This window comes from Limulus polyphemus, unplaced genomic scaffold, assembly GCF_000517525.1.
Source record: "Limulus polyphemus unplaced genomic scaffold, Limulus_polyphemus-2.1.2 Scaffold44, whole genome shotgun sequence".
Classification (NCBI taxonomy): Eukaryota; Metazoa; Arthropoda; class Merostomata; order Xiphosura; family Limulidae; genus Limulus; species Limulus polyphemus.
Genome location: NW_013665654.1, coordinates 410,011 through 427,722, shown reverse-complemented (window position 1 = coordinate 427,722; position 17,712 = coordinate 410,011).

Genomic DNA, 17,712 nt, shown 5'->3' with positions numbered 1-17,712 from the left:
CATCAAATCGTGACCTCAACATTTCCAGGAAGCAAATCATCTCATCACAACGTGACCTAATCATTTCCACGATGTAAATTCTTTCATTAAATCGTGACCTCAACACTTCCAGGAAGCAAATCATCTCATCACATCGTGACCTAATCATTTCCAGAATATAAATGATTTCATTAGGTGTGGTTATTTGTTTTGTTAAACGTCCAAATTACTGTATCCCTTTAATCACTTGTTGTTGTGTGTTTGTTTTTGTTGGAGGGAGGGATGTGCAGTACCACTGTTTCTAAGCTTTATTTTAAATTCTACTAGGTTTGATATGGTTCTCTAGTAAAATCTGAATAAAACTATCATAAAACTAGTATAAAATGTTCCAACGAGTTCTATAAAATATGAGAACTATAACAATTCAGTATGAGACTGAAAAGCTTGAAGCTGACAGTTTATTTTTTGGTTTATTTTAAATCCGAGCTATCATTTAACAATATTTATTACGAGGGGTAGAATGTTTCAGCTGCTCTTTCTATATATACTCTTTACTATAACTTCAGAACTATAAATCATGCTTCGCATGTTCTGAAAATATGTTACGTTTCTATCAATCAAGTTATCACAAGTTAAAATCACAGAAGCTGCATAAAAAAACGACAACTTATATAAGTAATATCTTCACTATTGCCACACTTGGTGAACATCTTAGTCGAGTGGTATATTTGGTTTCCTTGGTTGTAATATTTTAAGTATGAATCAATTTGAAAAACGAAGTGAAAGGAGGAATTTTCATGATACTAAGAAGAGATCATGAAGATAAAAAACACAAAACCAGAAACTCAATAGTACTAATGTTTTCGAAAGGTAAGTCATCTTTTTTTCGGAGGAAATAATTGGCGTCTGTTTACCGAAATCTCTCTGACTATCAGAATTCTTGTTTTATAAATAAATAAAACATACTATGTTTAACCTCATTTCACGTCAAAATTTTAAACAAATTATTACTAATACGGGGTAGGTTAAAATAATGTAAAATAATTATGAAATTAAACCGAACTAAGAATTGATTTGTGATTTATTTGAAATACGTATTTACAGCTATATTAGTATTTTCACTCTAGGTCACTTTTGATTACGAACAACCCGATAAGATAAAAACTTGGAACTTGTTTAAAAGACACGATCACAAGTACGGGTCTTCCTGTGGGACAGTGGTAAGTTTATGAATTTACAACACTAGAATCTGGGGTTCGATTCCCTACGGTAGACACAGCAGATAACCCAATGTGGCTTTGCTTTAAAGCAAACAAATACAAGTGTAGATAACATTGTATTTAACAAATTGTGTAAATGTGGAAACTACGTCATTTTTCTTGAGACAAGATTTCAGAGAAAATGTTTTCCTTCAATAACGTTAGCTTATTTCGTCCTCTCTGTTTATGAATTTTAACGTGTTAATATCAACAGTCAATAAAGTAGTAATATCATGAAGCATTGGTTTAAAGACAACCATTTACTCGTATTTTCTACATAGAGGGAACTAAGCTTCTCCGTAATTTCGTCAAAGAAAAGTCTCTATCCAATAAATATTCTGAAAGGAATAACTAAATGATATTCAAAATGAGATAAAGCTAAGGCGTATGAACTACTTATTACTAAAACCAAACGAAAATATTTAGATGCATGACTTTAGATTTCGACATCCAGCTTTGATTTTATCGACTAAACTATTTTGGTGACTGGGGAGAGGAAAGATTTGTTTTTAAATCCATTAATTTTAACCCTCACTTCCTTTTGATCTTTAAAAAAAATATATCCAGCTCATTGAAAGTTAAAAGAATTATAAAAGTTGAAAATGTTGTTTAATTATATGCATTTTATCGTGCTTATACCCTTCTGATGGGCTCTAAACAAAATGAAATCCCTTACTTAAGCCTCTATTAACTCGATCCCGAGAGTAAGGCGTGATGTGTTGAAACTGAATGGTAACCCTACAGATAATGTATTAAATTACCACACTCCTCCTTATTATCTACTCCATGTTCATTCAGGCATAATAGTAATCTGATCTGAACGTTCTACCTAATTAGCTTACCTGCCTACTAGAGAGTATTAAGACTTGTTTGATGTGTACGGTACGTTCCTTAATGTAAACCTGTTTTTTTTAATGCAATTAAGTCAAACAGTACGGGGACAAAAACAACAACAAAAAAAAAATTTCCGCGTTAATGGAATGGGGATCGCAAGTAAATTAAGTTAATTTCAGGGAATACATTTAAAATTAGCACTTAGACAAATTCTCATTCTTCAGCATCAGAGCCCTTTCGATAAATAACATCGATTATATCATACGCATAGGAGTTTTTTCTACCGCAAAGAAAAACTAATTTATCTGCTTCTATATACAGGAAGTTTGCATAAAAAAGTGGATAGGTGGTAGATATTTACTAATTAGTTTTCGTACTTTTATATTCATGATTTTTGGTTAGCACAAATTACAATTTTAGGTGGCTTCCAAATGTTTTTCGTCTGAATGAATATATCAAAATAAGATTCTTTCATTGTTTACTTGCTAAGCCTCTATCATCCATCAGTTCTCTTTGTTGTTTTCAAGTCTATTAAACTTTAATTCGCATGGGGAAAAAAAAGGTCAAATGCTGGATGTAATATAACGTGAGGTTCCACGATACCTTATTTAGTTTGACACCAGATTCCCACACAATTACTGACACAAGTAGACAAGATACAGCGGCATTAACTTTAAAATGTTTCATTAAGAAGAAGAAAAACGAGCACTATAGGAAATTGAAAGACTGCTTTCGTACGAAAATAAAAACTAAACTAAAATAACAGATTGCCTTGTTTTTCGGCACCTTAACGACGTATAAATACAAAGTACTTTACCGTAACACTACTTTTTTCTGTACTGACTTGAAGTGAGCACATGCTAATGGAAAAGTATATCTAGTAAACTAATAGCTTAAAAATTAGTGATAGTTTGGTGATCTAATAGATTAAAAAAGTGATAGCTAATGAGCTAATAGATTAAAAAAGTGATAGCTAGTGAGCTAATAGCTTAAAAATTAGTGATAGTTGGGTGATCTAATAGATTAAAAAAGTGATAGCTAGTGAGCTAATAGATAAAAAAGTGATAGCTAGTGAACTAATAGATTAAAAAAAGTGATAGCTAGTGAGCCAATAGATCAAAAAAGTGATAGCTAGTGAGCTAATAGATTAAAAATTAGTGATAGCTAGTGAGCTAATAGATTAAAAAAGTGATAGCTAGTGAGCTAATAGATAAAAAAGTGATAGCTAGTGAACTAATAGATTAAAAAAGTGATAGCTAGTGAGCCAATAGATACAAAAAGTGATAGCTAGTGAGCTAATAGATTAAAAAAGTGATACCTAGTGAGCTAATAGATTAAAAAAGTGATACCTAGTGAGCTAATAGATTAAAAAAGTGATAGCTAGTGAGCTAATAGACCAAAAAGTGATACCTGGTGAGCTAATAGATTAAAAAAGTGATACCTAGTGAGCTAATAGATTAAAAAAGTGATACCTAGTGAGCTAATAGATAAAAAGTGATACCTAGTGAGCTAATAGATTAAAAGTATACCTAGTGAACTAATAGATTAAAAAGGTGATACCTAATGAGCTAATAGATTAAAAAAGTGATACCTAGTGAGCTAATAGACAAAAAAGTGATACCTGGTGAGCTAATAGATAAAAAAGTGATATCTAGTGAGCTAATAGATTACAAAATGATACCTAGTGAGCTAATAGATTAAAAGGGTGATACCTAGTGATCTAATAGATTAAAAAAGTGATACCTAGTGAGATAATAGATTAAGAAAGTGATACCTAGTGAGCTAATAGATTAAAAAAGTATACCTAGTGATCTAATAGATTAAAAAGTGATACCTAGTGAACTAATAGATTTAAAAAAGTGATACCTAGTGAACTAATAGATTAAAAAAGTGATACCTAGTGATTTAATAGATTAAAAAAGTATACCCAGTGAGCTAATAGATTAAAAAAGTGATACCTAGTGAACTAATAGATTAAAAAAGTACACCTAGTGAGCTAATAGATTAAAAAAGTGATACCTAGTGAACTAATAGATTAAGAAAGTACACCTAGTGAGCTAATAGATTAAAAAAGTGATACATAGTGAGCTAATAGAATAGAAAAAGTGATACCTAGTGAGATAATAGATTAAGAAAGTGATGCTAGTGAGCTAATAGATTAAAAAAGTGATACATAGTGAGCTAATAGAATAGAAAAAGTGATACCTAGTGAGCTAATAGATTAAGAAAGTGATACCTAGTGAGATAATAGATTAAGAAAGTGATACCTAGTGAGCTAATAGATTAAAAAGGTGTATTAGTATATGGAATGTAGCATACACCTCAGTATAGCAACGAGAAACTGTTTTCCATATTGACAGAAAGCATCGCAGAATAACTGTACTAGCAGGCTAGTACAAAATTTCTCTTTATATGTAGATACACTGTAGCATGTCATGATACAATGTTTTCCATCTTCCCTTTATTTTACTTTTCTTCTAAAGCATAAACCTGTGTTAATAAAATCTCGTAATGGAAGATGTGGTATTGAAACGCATCAAAAGAATTGCTAGTTTGTTTCCATCGAATGAGCAACTTTTAATCTGCATTAGTAAATCATGACGGACGCAATTGCTTTCAAACTACTTTAATCTCGATGGAATTACGCAGGTTAAAAAGCGGGCCTTGTTCACGGGGCACGAGCTTGATTTTCCATCACAGTAAGTTAATTTTGACTCTCATTTTCAAAAACTAACAACTCCAAGGTGGCTACCTGTTAATAAATGAATGTATCACAGGTCCGCAGGGTAGCAATCCATATGTATTTTACTCTTGTAGAGCCTCCAGGTAGTGTTGATTGTCCACATGCGAGTTACAAATGTGTGGTTAGGTACAGGCAAACTCAACCCTATTTTGTTCACATACGAATGTGAAGTCCACGCCTCTACGTAAAGTTACCTGTTCACATACGAACTAAAATGCTTTTGGGTCCAACAACATAACCGATTATAAATATATATGATCTATCACACTATTTTACACTAATCCATTAAAGTGTAATATTCATTTCTTTTTCGCTTCACTGTTTTTGGTCAATTTTCTATTATCTTTCCATAACGTAGGGTACTTACTGCCATCTGGTGTTGAAGGTATTAACTGTTTCTCAGACTGCTGATATCCATTACAACATAGACATTGGTGTAGAAGGCATGACCCCAGTGGCTACGAAGTGAGTCTGCGTGCTTACAACATTAATAGCCGAGCTTCAATACCCATGATGGGCACAAAAGAGACAGCCAATTGTATAACTTTGGGCTTAACGACAAACAAAACGTTGGAAAGTATTTAATGAAAATAGTCTTCCGTAAGAACACCAGATTCTATATATCGACTTTAAAAGTGTTATTTTAGTGAACTAAGAGCTTGTTTGATAATGTCTGGTGATTTATAGATAACCACTCATTTATAGTTAAAAATTAATCCACATTCTATATAATTCTAAATCTAAAGTTTATTTGTTTGCTTGCTTGTTAAAAACAAAGCTACACAATGTATTAACCGATTTGTACGTTATAAGCCCTCAAGTTTACCGCTGAGCTATGGAAATGTGTAAAGCTGCGCAATGAACTATTTGCGCTGTGTCCAACATAGAGATCAGAGTAATAATTTTACCATTATAATTCCCCATTTCCATAGGGCTTATTTGTAGATAAAAAATTCATATTATTTGAATGAAGAGTATCCTCCTTAGTCGAAACAATATAAAAAAACTTATGAATCAAGACAAAATCAGTAGTACTAAATTGAAATAAGGAGAATTTTTGATTGAAAGTTTAAACAATGAAAATTATAAAATTATTGAGAGGTATCAAGGTACAACTGTTTATATCCAATAGAAGAGTTACAATAAGGTACAACTGTTTATATCCAATAGAAGATTTACAATAAGGTACAACTGTTTATATCCAATAGAAGATTTACAATAAGGTACAACTGTTTATATCCAATAGAAGATTTACAATAAGGTACAACTGTTTGTATCCAATAGAAGATTTACAAATAACTGTGTTGAACCTAATTCTTTGAAAACCAAGCAAGAAGTTGGTTTTCGTTGTCATCATCATCATCATCAAAGACTGTATACTACTTAAAACTGGTATAAAATACCCGCGCTCCACTACAAGATACAAAAGTCTTCTCTCTTGAGTCACAGGTGTTCCAATGTACCGAGCAATCTCCTCCGTTATCCCCAGTTACTTCTATAGCTACCCAGAAAAGGTCTGTACCCTAAACAGACCCTCTTAGGCCACTCACCTGAACACAAGTCAGTCGTGCTAGCTTGTAAGTAAGGTTATTTCCAAAACTGTGGGGAAAGTTAGATGGGCAAAGATACATACATAAAAAGCTACAAGCTGAACGAATATAGGAAGCTTAAGTCGTGTTACCTAGATAAACAAGATAGTAAAAATTAAATATCCTAATCTCTCTTTTTATTGTAATTGGTAATATAGCAAATATTTATTCTTTTTTAAACTATGAGGCACAGTAGATATATGAATCCTTAAATCGATCCTGTGTTGCTGTTTGTTTAATTTAAGAGAGCTGTCTCTAAATTTTATCTCATACTGCACCCAACGTAATATAGCAAATATTTATTCTTTTTTAAACTATGAGGCACAGTAGATATATGAATCTTTAAATCGATCCTGTGTTGTTGTTTGTTTAATTTAAGAGAGCTGTCTCTAAATTTTGTCTCATACTGCACCCAACGTAGGTGTATAAAGGGCCACGTTATTCTCGATGAACGAGATGACTGACTTATTTGAGGATCGATCATGTAAATATTTGTGATAAAAATTACATTGTTAATTATCCATCAGCTGCTGCAAACTCGTAAACAAATCTAAACGAATAATTATACAAGTAGGAAACAAATATATCATTAATATTATTAGATACAAGAAAAAATATGTTTCAGAAAGCTGTAATCTCGAAGGATTTCCGCCATTTCTTTGTTGATACCACTAATTATGTTTAAACTATTAACAGTTCAACAACTAATTAAAGTTTTATATAATTTTCTTATTAAAACTATAACTGACACATTCAAGATATCACGCGAGTTATAATTATATACATGACTAAGATGAGTAATAGCATCCACTACTAAAGAAATTTCATTACTAAATATACTAGAAACAGTTTTTAAGTTTTAGGAAACCAAATAATCGGGAGGAGTTTTCACATCACATCCAAACACGTATTTTTTTCAAGACTAATTATTTTAGAAGTACACAAATCGAGATCGAAAGTGGCATTCTTCTTCACCTGGAAATAACCCACACAGTGAATACTATAAATACATTTTAATATTCACAAGCAACTGTTTTAACCACTCGTGATGCAGAAGACGAAAACATCTTTCATTACAGATTTCAGTTACTTAGTTACGTATTACAGTTCTAAACACTTATGTAAGTCAAAACGTAAAGGACGATCAGTTAATCAATTAAAGTTTCTAATGTTGACCTACAACTAGCTTTACTGTAATGCCCCAATTATTGTACAAAATAAGATTTATAACGATTTTACTATTAAAATAACGAGCATTAAATTCATTTATTGCTGCTTTTGTTTCTTATAAGCTGCGGTTTTTAATGTGTTAACTTTTTTTTTTAATGTAGAAACAATAATCTAGCATGTTTCAAAATTTTTAGGGAGAGAAGCGTATGCTATAATTGTAATCACGGTATAGGAATTATTCGTACGAGGACACACAGGAAACCTCACCAGAAATAGCGGATTTATTAATACCAAATAGAGTTGGTAAGAGTAGGATACACCACCAAAGCTAGGGAGAGTTATGAGCATTTACACACTATTCTTTAAGAACTATGTCAAATATTTGTATAGAATGAAGTTTTAGAATACTGAGCTTACAACGTAATTTGACTGAGTAATATTTTCAGTTCCGTACTTAATTCTACAATGCAGTCAACTTTACCACTTTGCCGAAATTTTATAAAGCCAATAAAGATGTCACTTTAACTGTAAAGAGAGCGGGGGAGGGAGAAACACGAGACTCAAAACTAGAAATCCATAAGTGGATTGTTGCTAGAACTTAACGAGTTCTCATCAACTAAATAAAAACAAGAACTGGACATTTTTTTTTTCAGATTGCAACTTATAATGGTCAAAATAAATGCCTTGGAAATTCTCCCAAAATTATTTCTTTTGAACCAAACGTAGGAATTGAAACTGTACTACACTCACTCAGTTCCCCTAACGATTTATACATTAAGGTTGATGACTCCTATGTAAATTTGTGACAAAAGCATTAGTACACTAAAACTTAAGTTTACAAGTTGATAAAAGGATGCAGACAGCAACTTCCATTTACTGTTGTAGTCTTCATATACTTCTCTCCATTATTACCTACATCACTTGTCGGTGATTACGATTTCCATTAGCGACGGGGGCATAATCTTCCTCGTAATTATACGCCGAGAATTCCGTTTTCAGTCAAGTGAATGTAACAGCACGCGGTCATTCAAATGGCTGCCACGTGTCACTAATTTGCCACAATATATCGAAGAAGAAAGTACATAATTTATACTGCAATATGAGAATGAATTGAACAGAATATTAGTTGGAAGTTCGTTGAAAAAAATAAGTACTCGTTTTGACGATATGTGTTACAATTGTATTAAAAATGCCACTCTTTGCGAGACGTTTTGATGGCAGATATGGATGTGAAGTGTAAAAATGACCTATTTAACGTGTTAAAAAAAGTATTTTTTTCACCGACATGATGTTGGCATAAACATTATTAAGACAAAAACGTATGCAAAATGACAGGGTAAAACTCAGTCCCTAAAACCACAACCATAACATATTTGCCCTGTATTTGACAAGAAGATTAATGTCCCTATTTGTTCGCAAAGTTTTAATACAAAGGAGAAACGCTACAAATTCACACCTGCTACTCCCTTTTAATGTCAGTTTAATGACCGTTTGTTTTTGCTTTTCTGCAGTACGGAACTAATCGCTCCTCTCATGAAGTGGTCTCTCTATGCAGGCATCGCCTGGTGACAAAGGAGAACCCACTAAAATCACATTAGTGATAAAACACTACAACCTGCGAATAACGACAGTATAACGACATTTTATTTCGAGAAATGGAGCTAGTTTCCTTGAAAAAAAAGTTCGCTTTTTATATTGCATGTATGGAGGAACAAATATAATATATATCAATATACAAAATTATTCGCTTTTTTGTTTACCTTCGTGCATTCACAAAAAGATCACACTCGTGCACAAATATTTGCATACAGGCAGTTGTACTATACTGTTTGTTTGGTGAATTTCGCGCGTACTCGAGAAGTATCTGTGCTAGTTGTCCCTAATTTAGAAGTGATAGGCCAGAGGAAAAGCAGCTAGTCAATAGCACCCACCGCCAACTATTTGGCTGCTACTCTTTACCAATAAATAGTGGGGTTGTCACATTATAACGCCACCTCGGCTGAAAGGGAGAGCATGTTCTGTGACGAAATTCGAACCCGTGACCCGCAGATGACGAGTCGAGCACTCTAACCTCCAAAAGATGCCAGGCCTTTAGCATATAGTTACAAAATATTTTTTAACCTTATTTCCTTGACATTCCTTGACATCGCAAGTGATTACAATTATGAGATGACAAGAAATAATATAAAAGGAAATGATTAAACTGATCACAACTGGACACAGCTGCAAAGTACGAATGAAATAGCACAATTTGTTCTCAAAAGGGGAGAGGGCAGAAAAAATATTATTATTTTTACGTAGACCTAATAAAAAACATCCCTCCTCATTTACCATTATTACTGGGGCAATTTTTACCAGTTTCATTTTTAAGAGAAACTGTTCTGACTTCAATGTGTATTTCTGAGCCCAGAAAATTTAAGAACGTTCACACGTTTACAGAACATTTTCTCAAAGAATAGTTAGTTGGTGGCTCAAATGCCAATTAGTTACTAGGCGATATTTTATTATGATTACAGTCACAATTTATTGTAGCTTTGTTAAAAAAGAAACGTCATGTTAAATTTATTTTCTTATCATATATTGTAATGAATGCTCTGAAACTTAAAACGCATGCAATTCTATTGAATGCTGTTTGAACAACATGAAAATTTTAAACTGGTTTTCATAATATAATAAGTTTGGTTTGAAGTTTGCGCAAAGCCGCACAAGGGCTGTCAGGGCCTGTGCGTAATTTAGCAGTGATAGACTAAAGGGATGGAAGATAGTAAAACCACCCACTGCCAACTCTGGCTACTCTGTTACCAATAATTAGTTCGATTTTCCGTCACATTATAACGCCTTCACAGTTGAAAGGACGAGCACGTTCGGTGACGAGGATTCGAACCCGCAATCCTAAGAGTCGAGCGCCCTAAACACAAGGCCATGCCAGGTCAGTAAAATTAGTATATACAAATAATGTAAGATTACTAAATTACGTGAACCACGGATATTACTATGTTCTCATTAGTGGAGAAAATCTCGCCAAATGTATTTAGCATAGTGTACAAAATCATTAGAACAATCCATTGTTCCCGTAGTTTTGATTTGTTGTGCCATTGAAATAAAGCCATGGTAGTTAAAGATGTTGTAAATGTAGCCAAATTATAGATTTCTCAATTTATCCAATCCCCCGCTGGGACAGCGGTAAGAATACGGATTTACAACACTTAAATCAGGGGTTCGATTCCCATCGGTAGACACAGCAGATAGCCCGATGTGGCTTTGCCATAAAAAAAAAACACACACACTTTATCCACGGCTTTAATATGTTACACATTTAATTAATTGAAATTTTAAAGAGAAACGTAACACATCGTCACAAATGATTAAGTGCAGTAGATTTTTTAAAAGTTGTTCAATATGTCTAATCTAAATACATAGCGAGGAAACACTGTTGCACGTGATTGCCTTAAGTTTCTGTACCAATCATCACTGACAGTAATTTAAGATTTTTACATCCTGAGTTTTTGTTTGTTTTTTATACGGGTACGTAAAGCTATGTATATAAAGGATGTTTTGTTTTTCCAAAACATTGTCCAGTACGGCTAATATAGTGGGATGTTGTTATTAAAATAACAACAACAAAAAATAATTAACACCCTTTGATAGAATCAGAATCAAATCTTTACGTGACATTGGTTGGAATTTAAGAAAAATTGAAAATTACCGCGGCTGTTCACCAACTACTGTGAAGTACACTTTGAACAGATACAAGGAAACCCAGTCCTATAATATCAGACAAAATAGGGGATGGTGAAAAAACTCACTGAAAGAGATAATTAGGTATCTAAAAATCAATTCCCGGAAAACTTGCAGGTGACATTTAAAAGTCGTGCATTGATAAATTTGCTACATTTCTGTAATCTCAAGAACGTTGCAGAAATGTGGCCTTTGGGGAAGCGTAGCAGCAAGAAAAACAAACTTCGCAAATAAACTAGCATTTTTAAAAGAATATGTATCATGTCTTTGGGTCAGTGGTACAAGATGCTTTGGACAAACGACTCTAGAATTGAACTGGCATGTATGTGTTTGCCGAAGAGTCAATTAGAAGTTGGACAAGGATTGGCTTTTGCCAACGTCAAGCATACTGGAGGCTCTGTGATAGTTTGGAGCGAAATATCAGCGAATCGTGTTAATCCCATAACACAAGTCTAGTATTTGCCGACGTTCATGCATAACATAAGTGTCAACTGTATTAAAGAAAGCCTCTGAACACGGCTTCCTTCAGAAGAAATGGCCCCTAGTGGCACAGCGGTATGTTTGCGGGCTTACAATGCTTGAAACCGGGGTTTGATACCCGTAGTGAGCAGATCACAGATAGCCCATTGTGTAACTTTGTGCTTAATTACAAACAAAAAACAAAATCAAAAGAAATGGACTCAAATTACATAAGAGACTTTCAGAAAATGCTCAGATACAATGCCACAAAAATGCCAAGCTGTTAAATATGCCAAAGTTGACCGACCACACTAGATATTAACATTAAAGAAACTTTATTATCTGCGTACTAATGGTAAGATTAATTTGCAATAATTACAAGTTCATTTCTATAGCAAATCAATGAATATTTTGTGTTTGTATAGCTCATAAAATGACAATTGCTGAGGAGTTTTAATAAATTTGCACACTTCTGTAGTTTAACTGAAATCATTTGAAAAATTGTTTTCCAAGTTTAGCTCGGATTTTTTAAACATCTGCTGTATTTAGTATATCTGTCTTTAATAGAGAACCAGGGTACACTTAAACAGTTTTGATAACATTAACAACTCCTTCAGTTCTCTCTCGAGTAATTCAAATGCAAGTGAATTTCATTAATTACAGTGCCACCTTGTGAGTAGATCACATTAATCTCTCTGAAGAACATACAATTAGAGGTGATCAACGATTAAAAGGAGGTGGGGGGAAAAGGAATTACTGTTTTATTTTATTCTCTTTTTTTTTTTGTATTAGACTCCACTGAAGTTTTTTTACCTCCAACACGAAGAGGTTGTGGGGGATTTTAAAAGCTTCTTTCAAGTATGATTAATGGCGTCCATTCCACCTAAGCCTAACGGCCCCACCCAACTTGCTGTAAAACGATTATGAGGCCACGCCAGTACAGCGATTCAAGCTGCCGACGCTCGTTCATCATTATTGGAGCCGTCGTACATCCTGTCATGCTTTATCAGGGAAGTTGCTTTTCATCATTGGACCAGCGATGACTTGTACCCGATTTAACCCAAACGGACCAAAAAGCTATTGTTTTTCTATCACTGCTAAATAAAATCCTATAAGAAAACGTACCTTTTACCCTTCAACTAGCCAGTGAATGTTGTGGATGATAAATGTTAGCGTAGAACCTTTTGATATATCTAGAGTGGACGGCCTTAACAGTCGGATTCTGTTCGTTCAGCTTTCTGCTCGATATCGAGTTTCTATTTAAGCACATTACTTCGTAACAAAAATACCGAGACAATCACTAGGTAGACAGGAGCTACTCATATTTCTGTTTTTGTGTCTATAATAGCTATATTATCTGTTATCTAGTTTGTGCTCACATGTTTCGGTACATTTAACTGAAAGCTCATGCCACACAATCTGCTAAACACATCTAAACAATACACTTATTGTATTTTATATATATTTCAGCATACAATTTAAACACAGTTTCCTAAATAAAGCATACATTTAGATTCAGTAAAAGTTGGTTTTCTCTGATCAGCACTCCACAAACATTTTATTGAAAATTATATTTTTATTTTGTGCATTTATTACATATAAAAACCATCTTCTTAAGTGTCTTCGCAAGCCATGTGTGGCTCTCAAATATTATCTATGGCCACAAAACCCTCTTTAACAATCATAAACTAAAACTAACACTGCAGAAAAACCACGAGCAATCTATAACATCATTGCTTACAACGACGCTCAACCTAGCATCAAACTTCCACACTAATGACGATTTTTAAAAAGTACGGTACAAACTAGATGTACTTTCACAGGGTTCTCGAAAGTGTTCTGTTTCAAGAGTAAATAAAACCAAAATTAAGAGTAACAAATATTTTTATTTTCTTGCTTTTTAAGTTCATATTTCATTCTGTCTTGTAGCCTACAGAGTGCAGAATTCTTCTCGTTATTCATGGCATGCGCACGTTTTACTGATTACAATTTTACAAATTGCAACATTATGTTCACTTATGTGATGTCAGTTTAATGTCTACTGACTGACTGAGTAACAGAGAAAACACTACTGTAAAGTGATGGAAGTTGTTAAAAGAGGTGACCCCTCCAGGCGGCTTTCGGCCCCCTTTCGGGGAAAAGTAGGCTTATGTTTGAATTTCCTGGCATTAATGCACTTTGATTTTAACGTACTGTTGTCACTTACATACAGCATTAGGTCTTGTAATCCACCCGTGCTGTTGTGATGTTATTTTTTCTTTTTTTTATATAGGACACGGGGGGGGGGCATGTTGTCCTAAGGAGCCTCACGCGACCCACAGGACTTCGCCGCTGGTCTAATTGGAAACGTACGATTGAAAATAATTACCCGTGAATTTCAGGGCTGTAGAAAATAGAGTTTGAACTGGTGTATAATTTCGTTGAATCAGTTAAATAGCTAGAGAAATAAGCAGAAAACTATAGACATACAGATTAATAAGATATATAACGGTAGACATATAAATAAGGTACTAGATTGAGAAACACACATATTCCATCCTACTAAGACAAATCTCTCATTCCGGATTAGTGCAGAAACAGTGCGAGTTATGTATTGTTTTCTTGAATTTTTGCTAATCTGCTTATGAGGCCGGAATCAGTTTCTGGTGTTAAAAACAACTTGGAGTTATCGATATGACGTGCTCTAACTTGCTTGTAACGATCAATGACCACATTCCATGTGTCAAATTCATCATACACCGTCACATACCTACACTAACTATACTTAAAAAAGTATATACTTTTTCGTACTTAAGTATAGCTATACGTAAACTCAGCTTATATTACCCTCTTCCCCTAACACTCTCACATAAGAGAACACAATTTTACATTGTTTAGACGTGTGTACAATGAACGACTTAAGAAGGGCAGTCTGTGTCCTTAGAGCTTACCAAGTTCAACCTCTTCTATCTTATTTTGTTGACATAATGCAGCTTGTTTACATAAATCAGCTACAACCACGGCGTTTTAATACCAATACTAACTGGCATACAGAATTAACGTTATAATGCTACATAGAGGCAATTAATATCATCAAAGTACAAAGAGTTTATCTTGACTGAACACGAGAAAACGGGATTTACTATCACCACATCATATCCCAGCATAAATCACACACACACACACACAGTCGTGGCTATGTATATATATATATATAAGGAAATAAATAGCTTCAATACTATTAATTACATTAATGTTAAAAGGCGATTAAAATCGACACTGTAAAACAATTATGAACTTAATATAAAATAAGCATTAAGAAATTTTTAGTAAACTCCATTGTTAATCCCAGTCGTCACCTTAAAGACACGGATAATGTCTGTGATAATAGCTCCCTAATGCTTTGGGGATATCCCATCTACCAGACAAAATCCAAACGCTGATGTTAAACTAGCCAGGAAGCGTGGAAAATTAGTTAAGGGTATGGAGTTGAGTTCTTACCGTCTCAACTCCTATTATCTACAGCCAGTTGTGGGAAGGTAGTTACCCTTGAAAGTTATTATAATTCTTAAAGGAGAAATGAAACAGCCCTAATATTTCTACTATATGCAATTCCCAATCTCCGCCTTTACAAAATAAATAAAATAATAAAAGGTTTTATATAATATGATCTTAAGTAGAACTACGAGCCTTACTCAACAATATATTCTCTATTCTGCCGTTTTCTTTATTTCTTCTTCATAATTTTCACACTAAAACAATAAACCTGCAACGTTTTCGTTGAAAATTTTTAAAAGGTTATTATGATATTTTATAAATTTGGCAATTTAAACATATCATCATAACGTTGGAAAGATTACAACTTGGTTGTTACAAAATGCTACAAGTAACCAACTTATTACTAACTCCATCTGTTACTATGCAGTTAACGATGTACATATGATGATGATATGAAAGTACTTTACACTTACAGTATTCTTTGGGTTCTAAGTACAAATAGAGTTAATACGGGTAAATTTAGTTTCGTTTTAAACGATGTTATGTAAAGTGGATGTGCCCTTAGCGCCATCTCTCGAATTAATTTTAAACAATTATCTGGTGGAAAATTTCAATCAAGTAAATTTTTTTGTTACAGAATGGTAATATAATATTATTTAATTACACAATTTATAACAAGTTCGCTATGAGCCAACTAACGTAATTGGTTTATATAACTCCTTCAATTAATCGCTTCAATTTATTTCTAATTAAGTTACAAAGTTTATAATGGTTTGTTTTTAATACCAATAATAAACCAGACATGACTACAATGTATTAAACGAAACCTCAAATCACTAAATACGTTATGAGAAATATCTAATAACAACTGTTTTGCTGGAATTCACCAGATTTTATATTGAACAAATCCAAGATGAACGTCATTATTTGCATCGGATAATATGAAATGTATGTGAGCAGCTGCGTACTACAGGCTCATTTACACATTGATGATGTGTGGGCAGAGACCAAGAACCACTACGATTATTATCAATTAACTCAACCTAATGGTTTTTGTCACATTTGTGCAGTACTTGGAACGCAGCTATTGTTTGTTTGCTACCACTTAGTAATATTGTTGGGATTGTTATGGTGAGCAATATTACCTCTAACCTGCGCGCATACCCGAACGAGCAGCAGTCTGACTTTCTATGTTAGCCGTTTCTATTTTTGAACCGATACACTAAAGACAAGGCAGTTAGTCAACAAAATTCACAGCCATTTCTTGGGCTACTCTAATAGAATAGTTGGACTTAATCGTCATTCTTGTAATGCCCCACGGCTCCAAGTTACAATGCGATCCATGGAAACTCACATATACAATTCTCCGGCACGGTAACTACTGGGTCATGCAACACAACGGTAGTTTGATTTGTTTACAGTGAAGGGTGAGCGTTATTACAGGAAGTAATAAGATGTCTTCGCTGGATGGCTGGGTGTGACCGATGTTGGTGTCACTTTGCTTCTTATAGTACTATAACAGGTTCAGACTTGTTCAAGAGCAAGTGATAGGATACCAATACTCCTATAGTGGAGAACTGAAAACCTTTAATAATCAAACTAGTTTAAAGCCCGTCTATAAAAACGCATTACTGTATTCAAACTTTGATAATGGATATTTTTCTTTAATGTTGTGTAATAGTTATTTATTCTATATATTCTACTAGTCGTAAAAACAGTGAAGTATAAAATTCTAGTCTATAAATAAACATCTATTATTTAGACTCAAATGTGCACAAGTATAGTGGAGGTTGAATGTGTTAGTCATTACGTGTCGCACTGTTGATTTTGTTGTTTCTCGTCAGATCTCATCAATTATATATCAAAATTATTAATTAAAAGTTGGTTTAAACAGAACTTTAATGCATAAAGTTTGTGGTTTCGTGTTCTCTATAAAAAAAATGAGCTTTAATAAGAGTTATCTTGGAGGCATATCTTTCTAAGACATTAACTATATTGATTCAAAATCTGAGCCGTTTGTTTTCTTGCCTTTTTGAAATCATATAGTCACTTTGACTAAGTAGTTTTCAATTCATACCGGAAGTAACTAAACGACAGATTATCCGTAAAATAATTTTTATTAATCAGTTCTGAACAATAGAAGATCATAATACCACTTTTGGGATTAGGTTTTTCTAAATATGCAACAGATTATCCGTAAAATAATTTTTATTATTCAGTCCTGAACAATGGAAGATCATAATACCACTTTTGGGATTAGGTTTTTCTAAATATGCAACAGATTATCCGTAAAATATTTTTATTATTCAGTCCTGAACAATGGAAGATCATAATACCACTTTTGGGATTAGGTTTTTCTAAATATGCAACATACTGTAATGGATGTTAAAATTGAGGAATGTAATATTTCTGTAGAGTTTCGAAATAAACGAAACAAATTACACGATAATATTTTTATAATTTT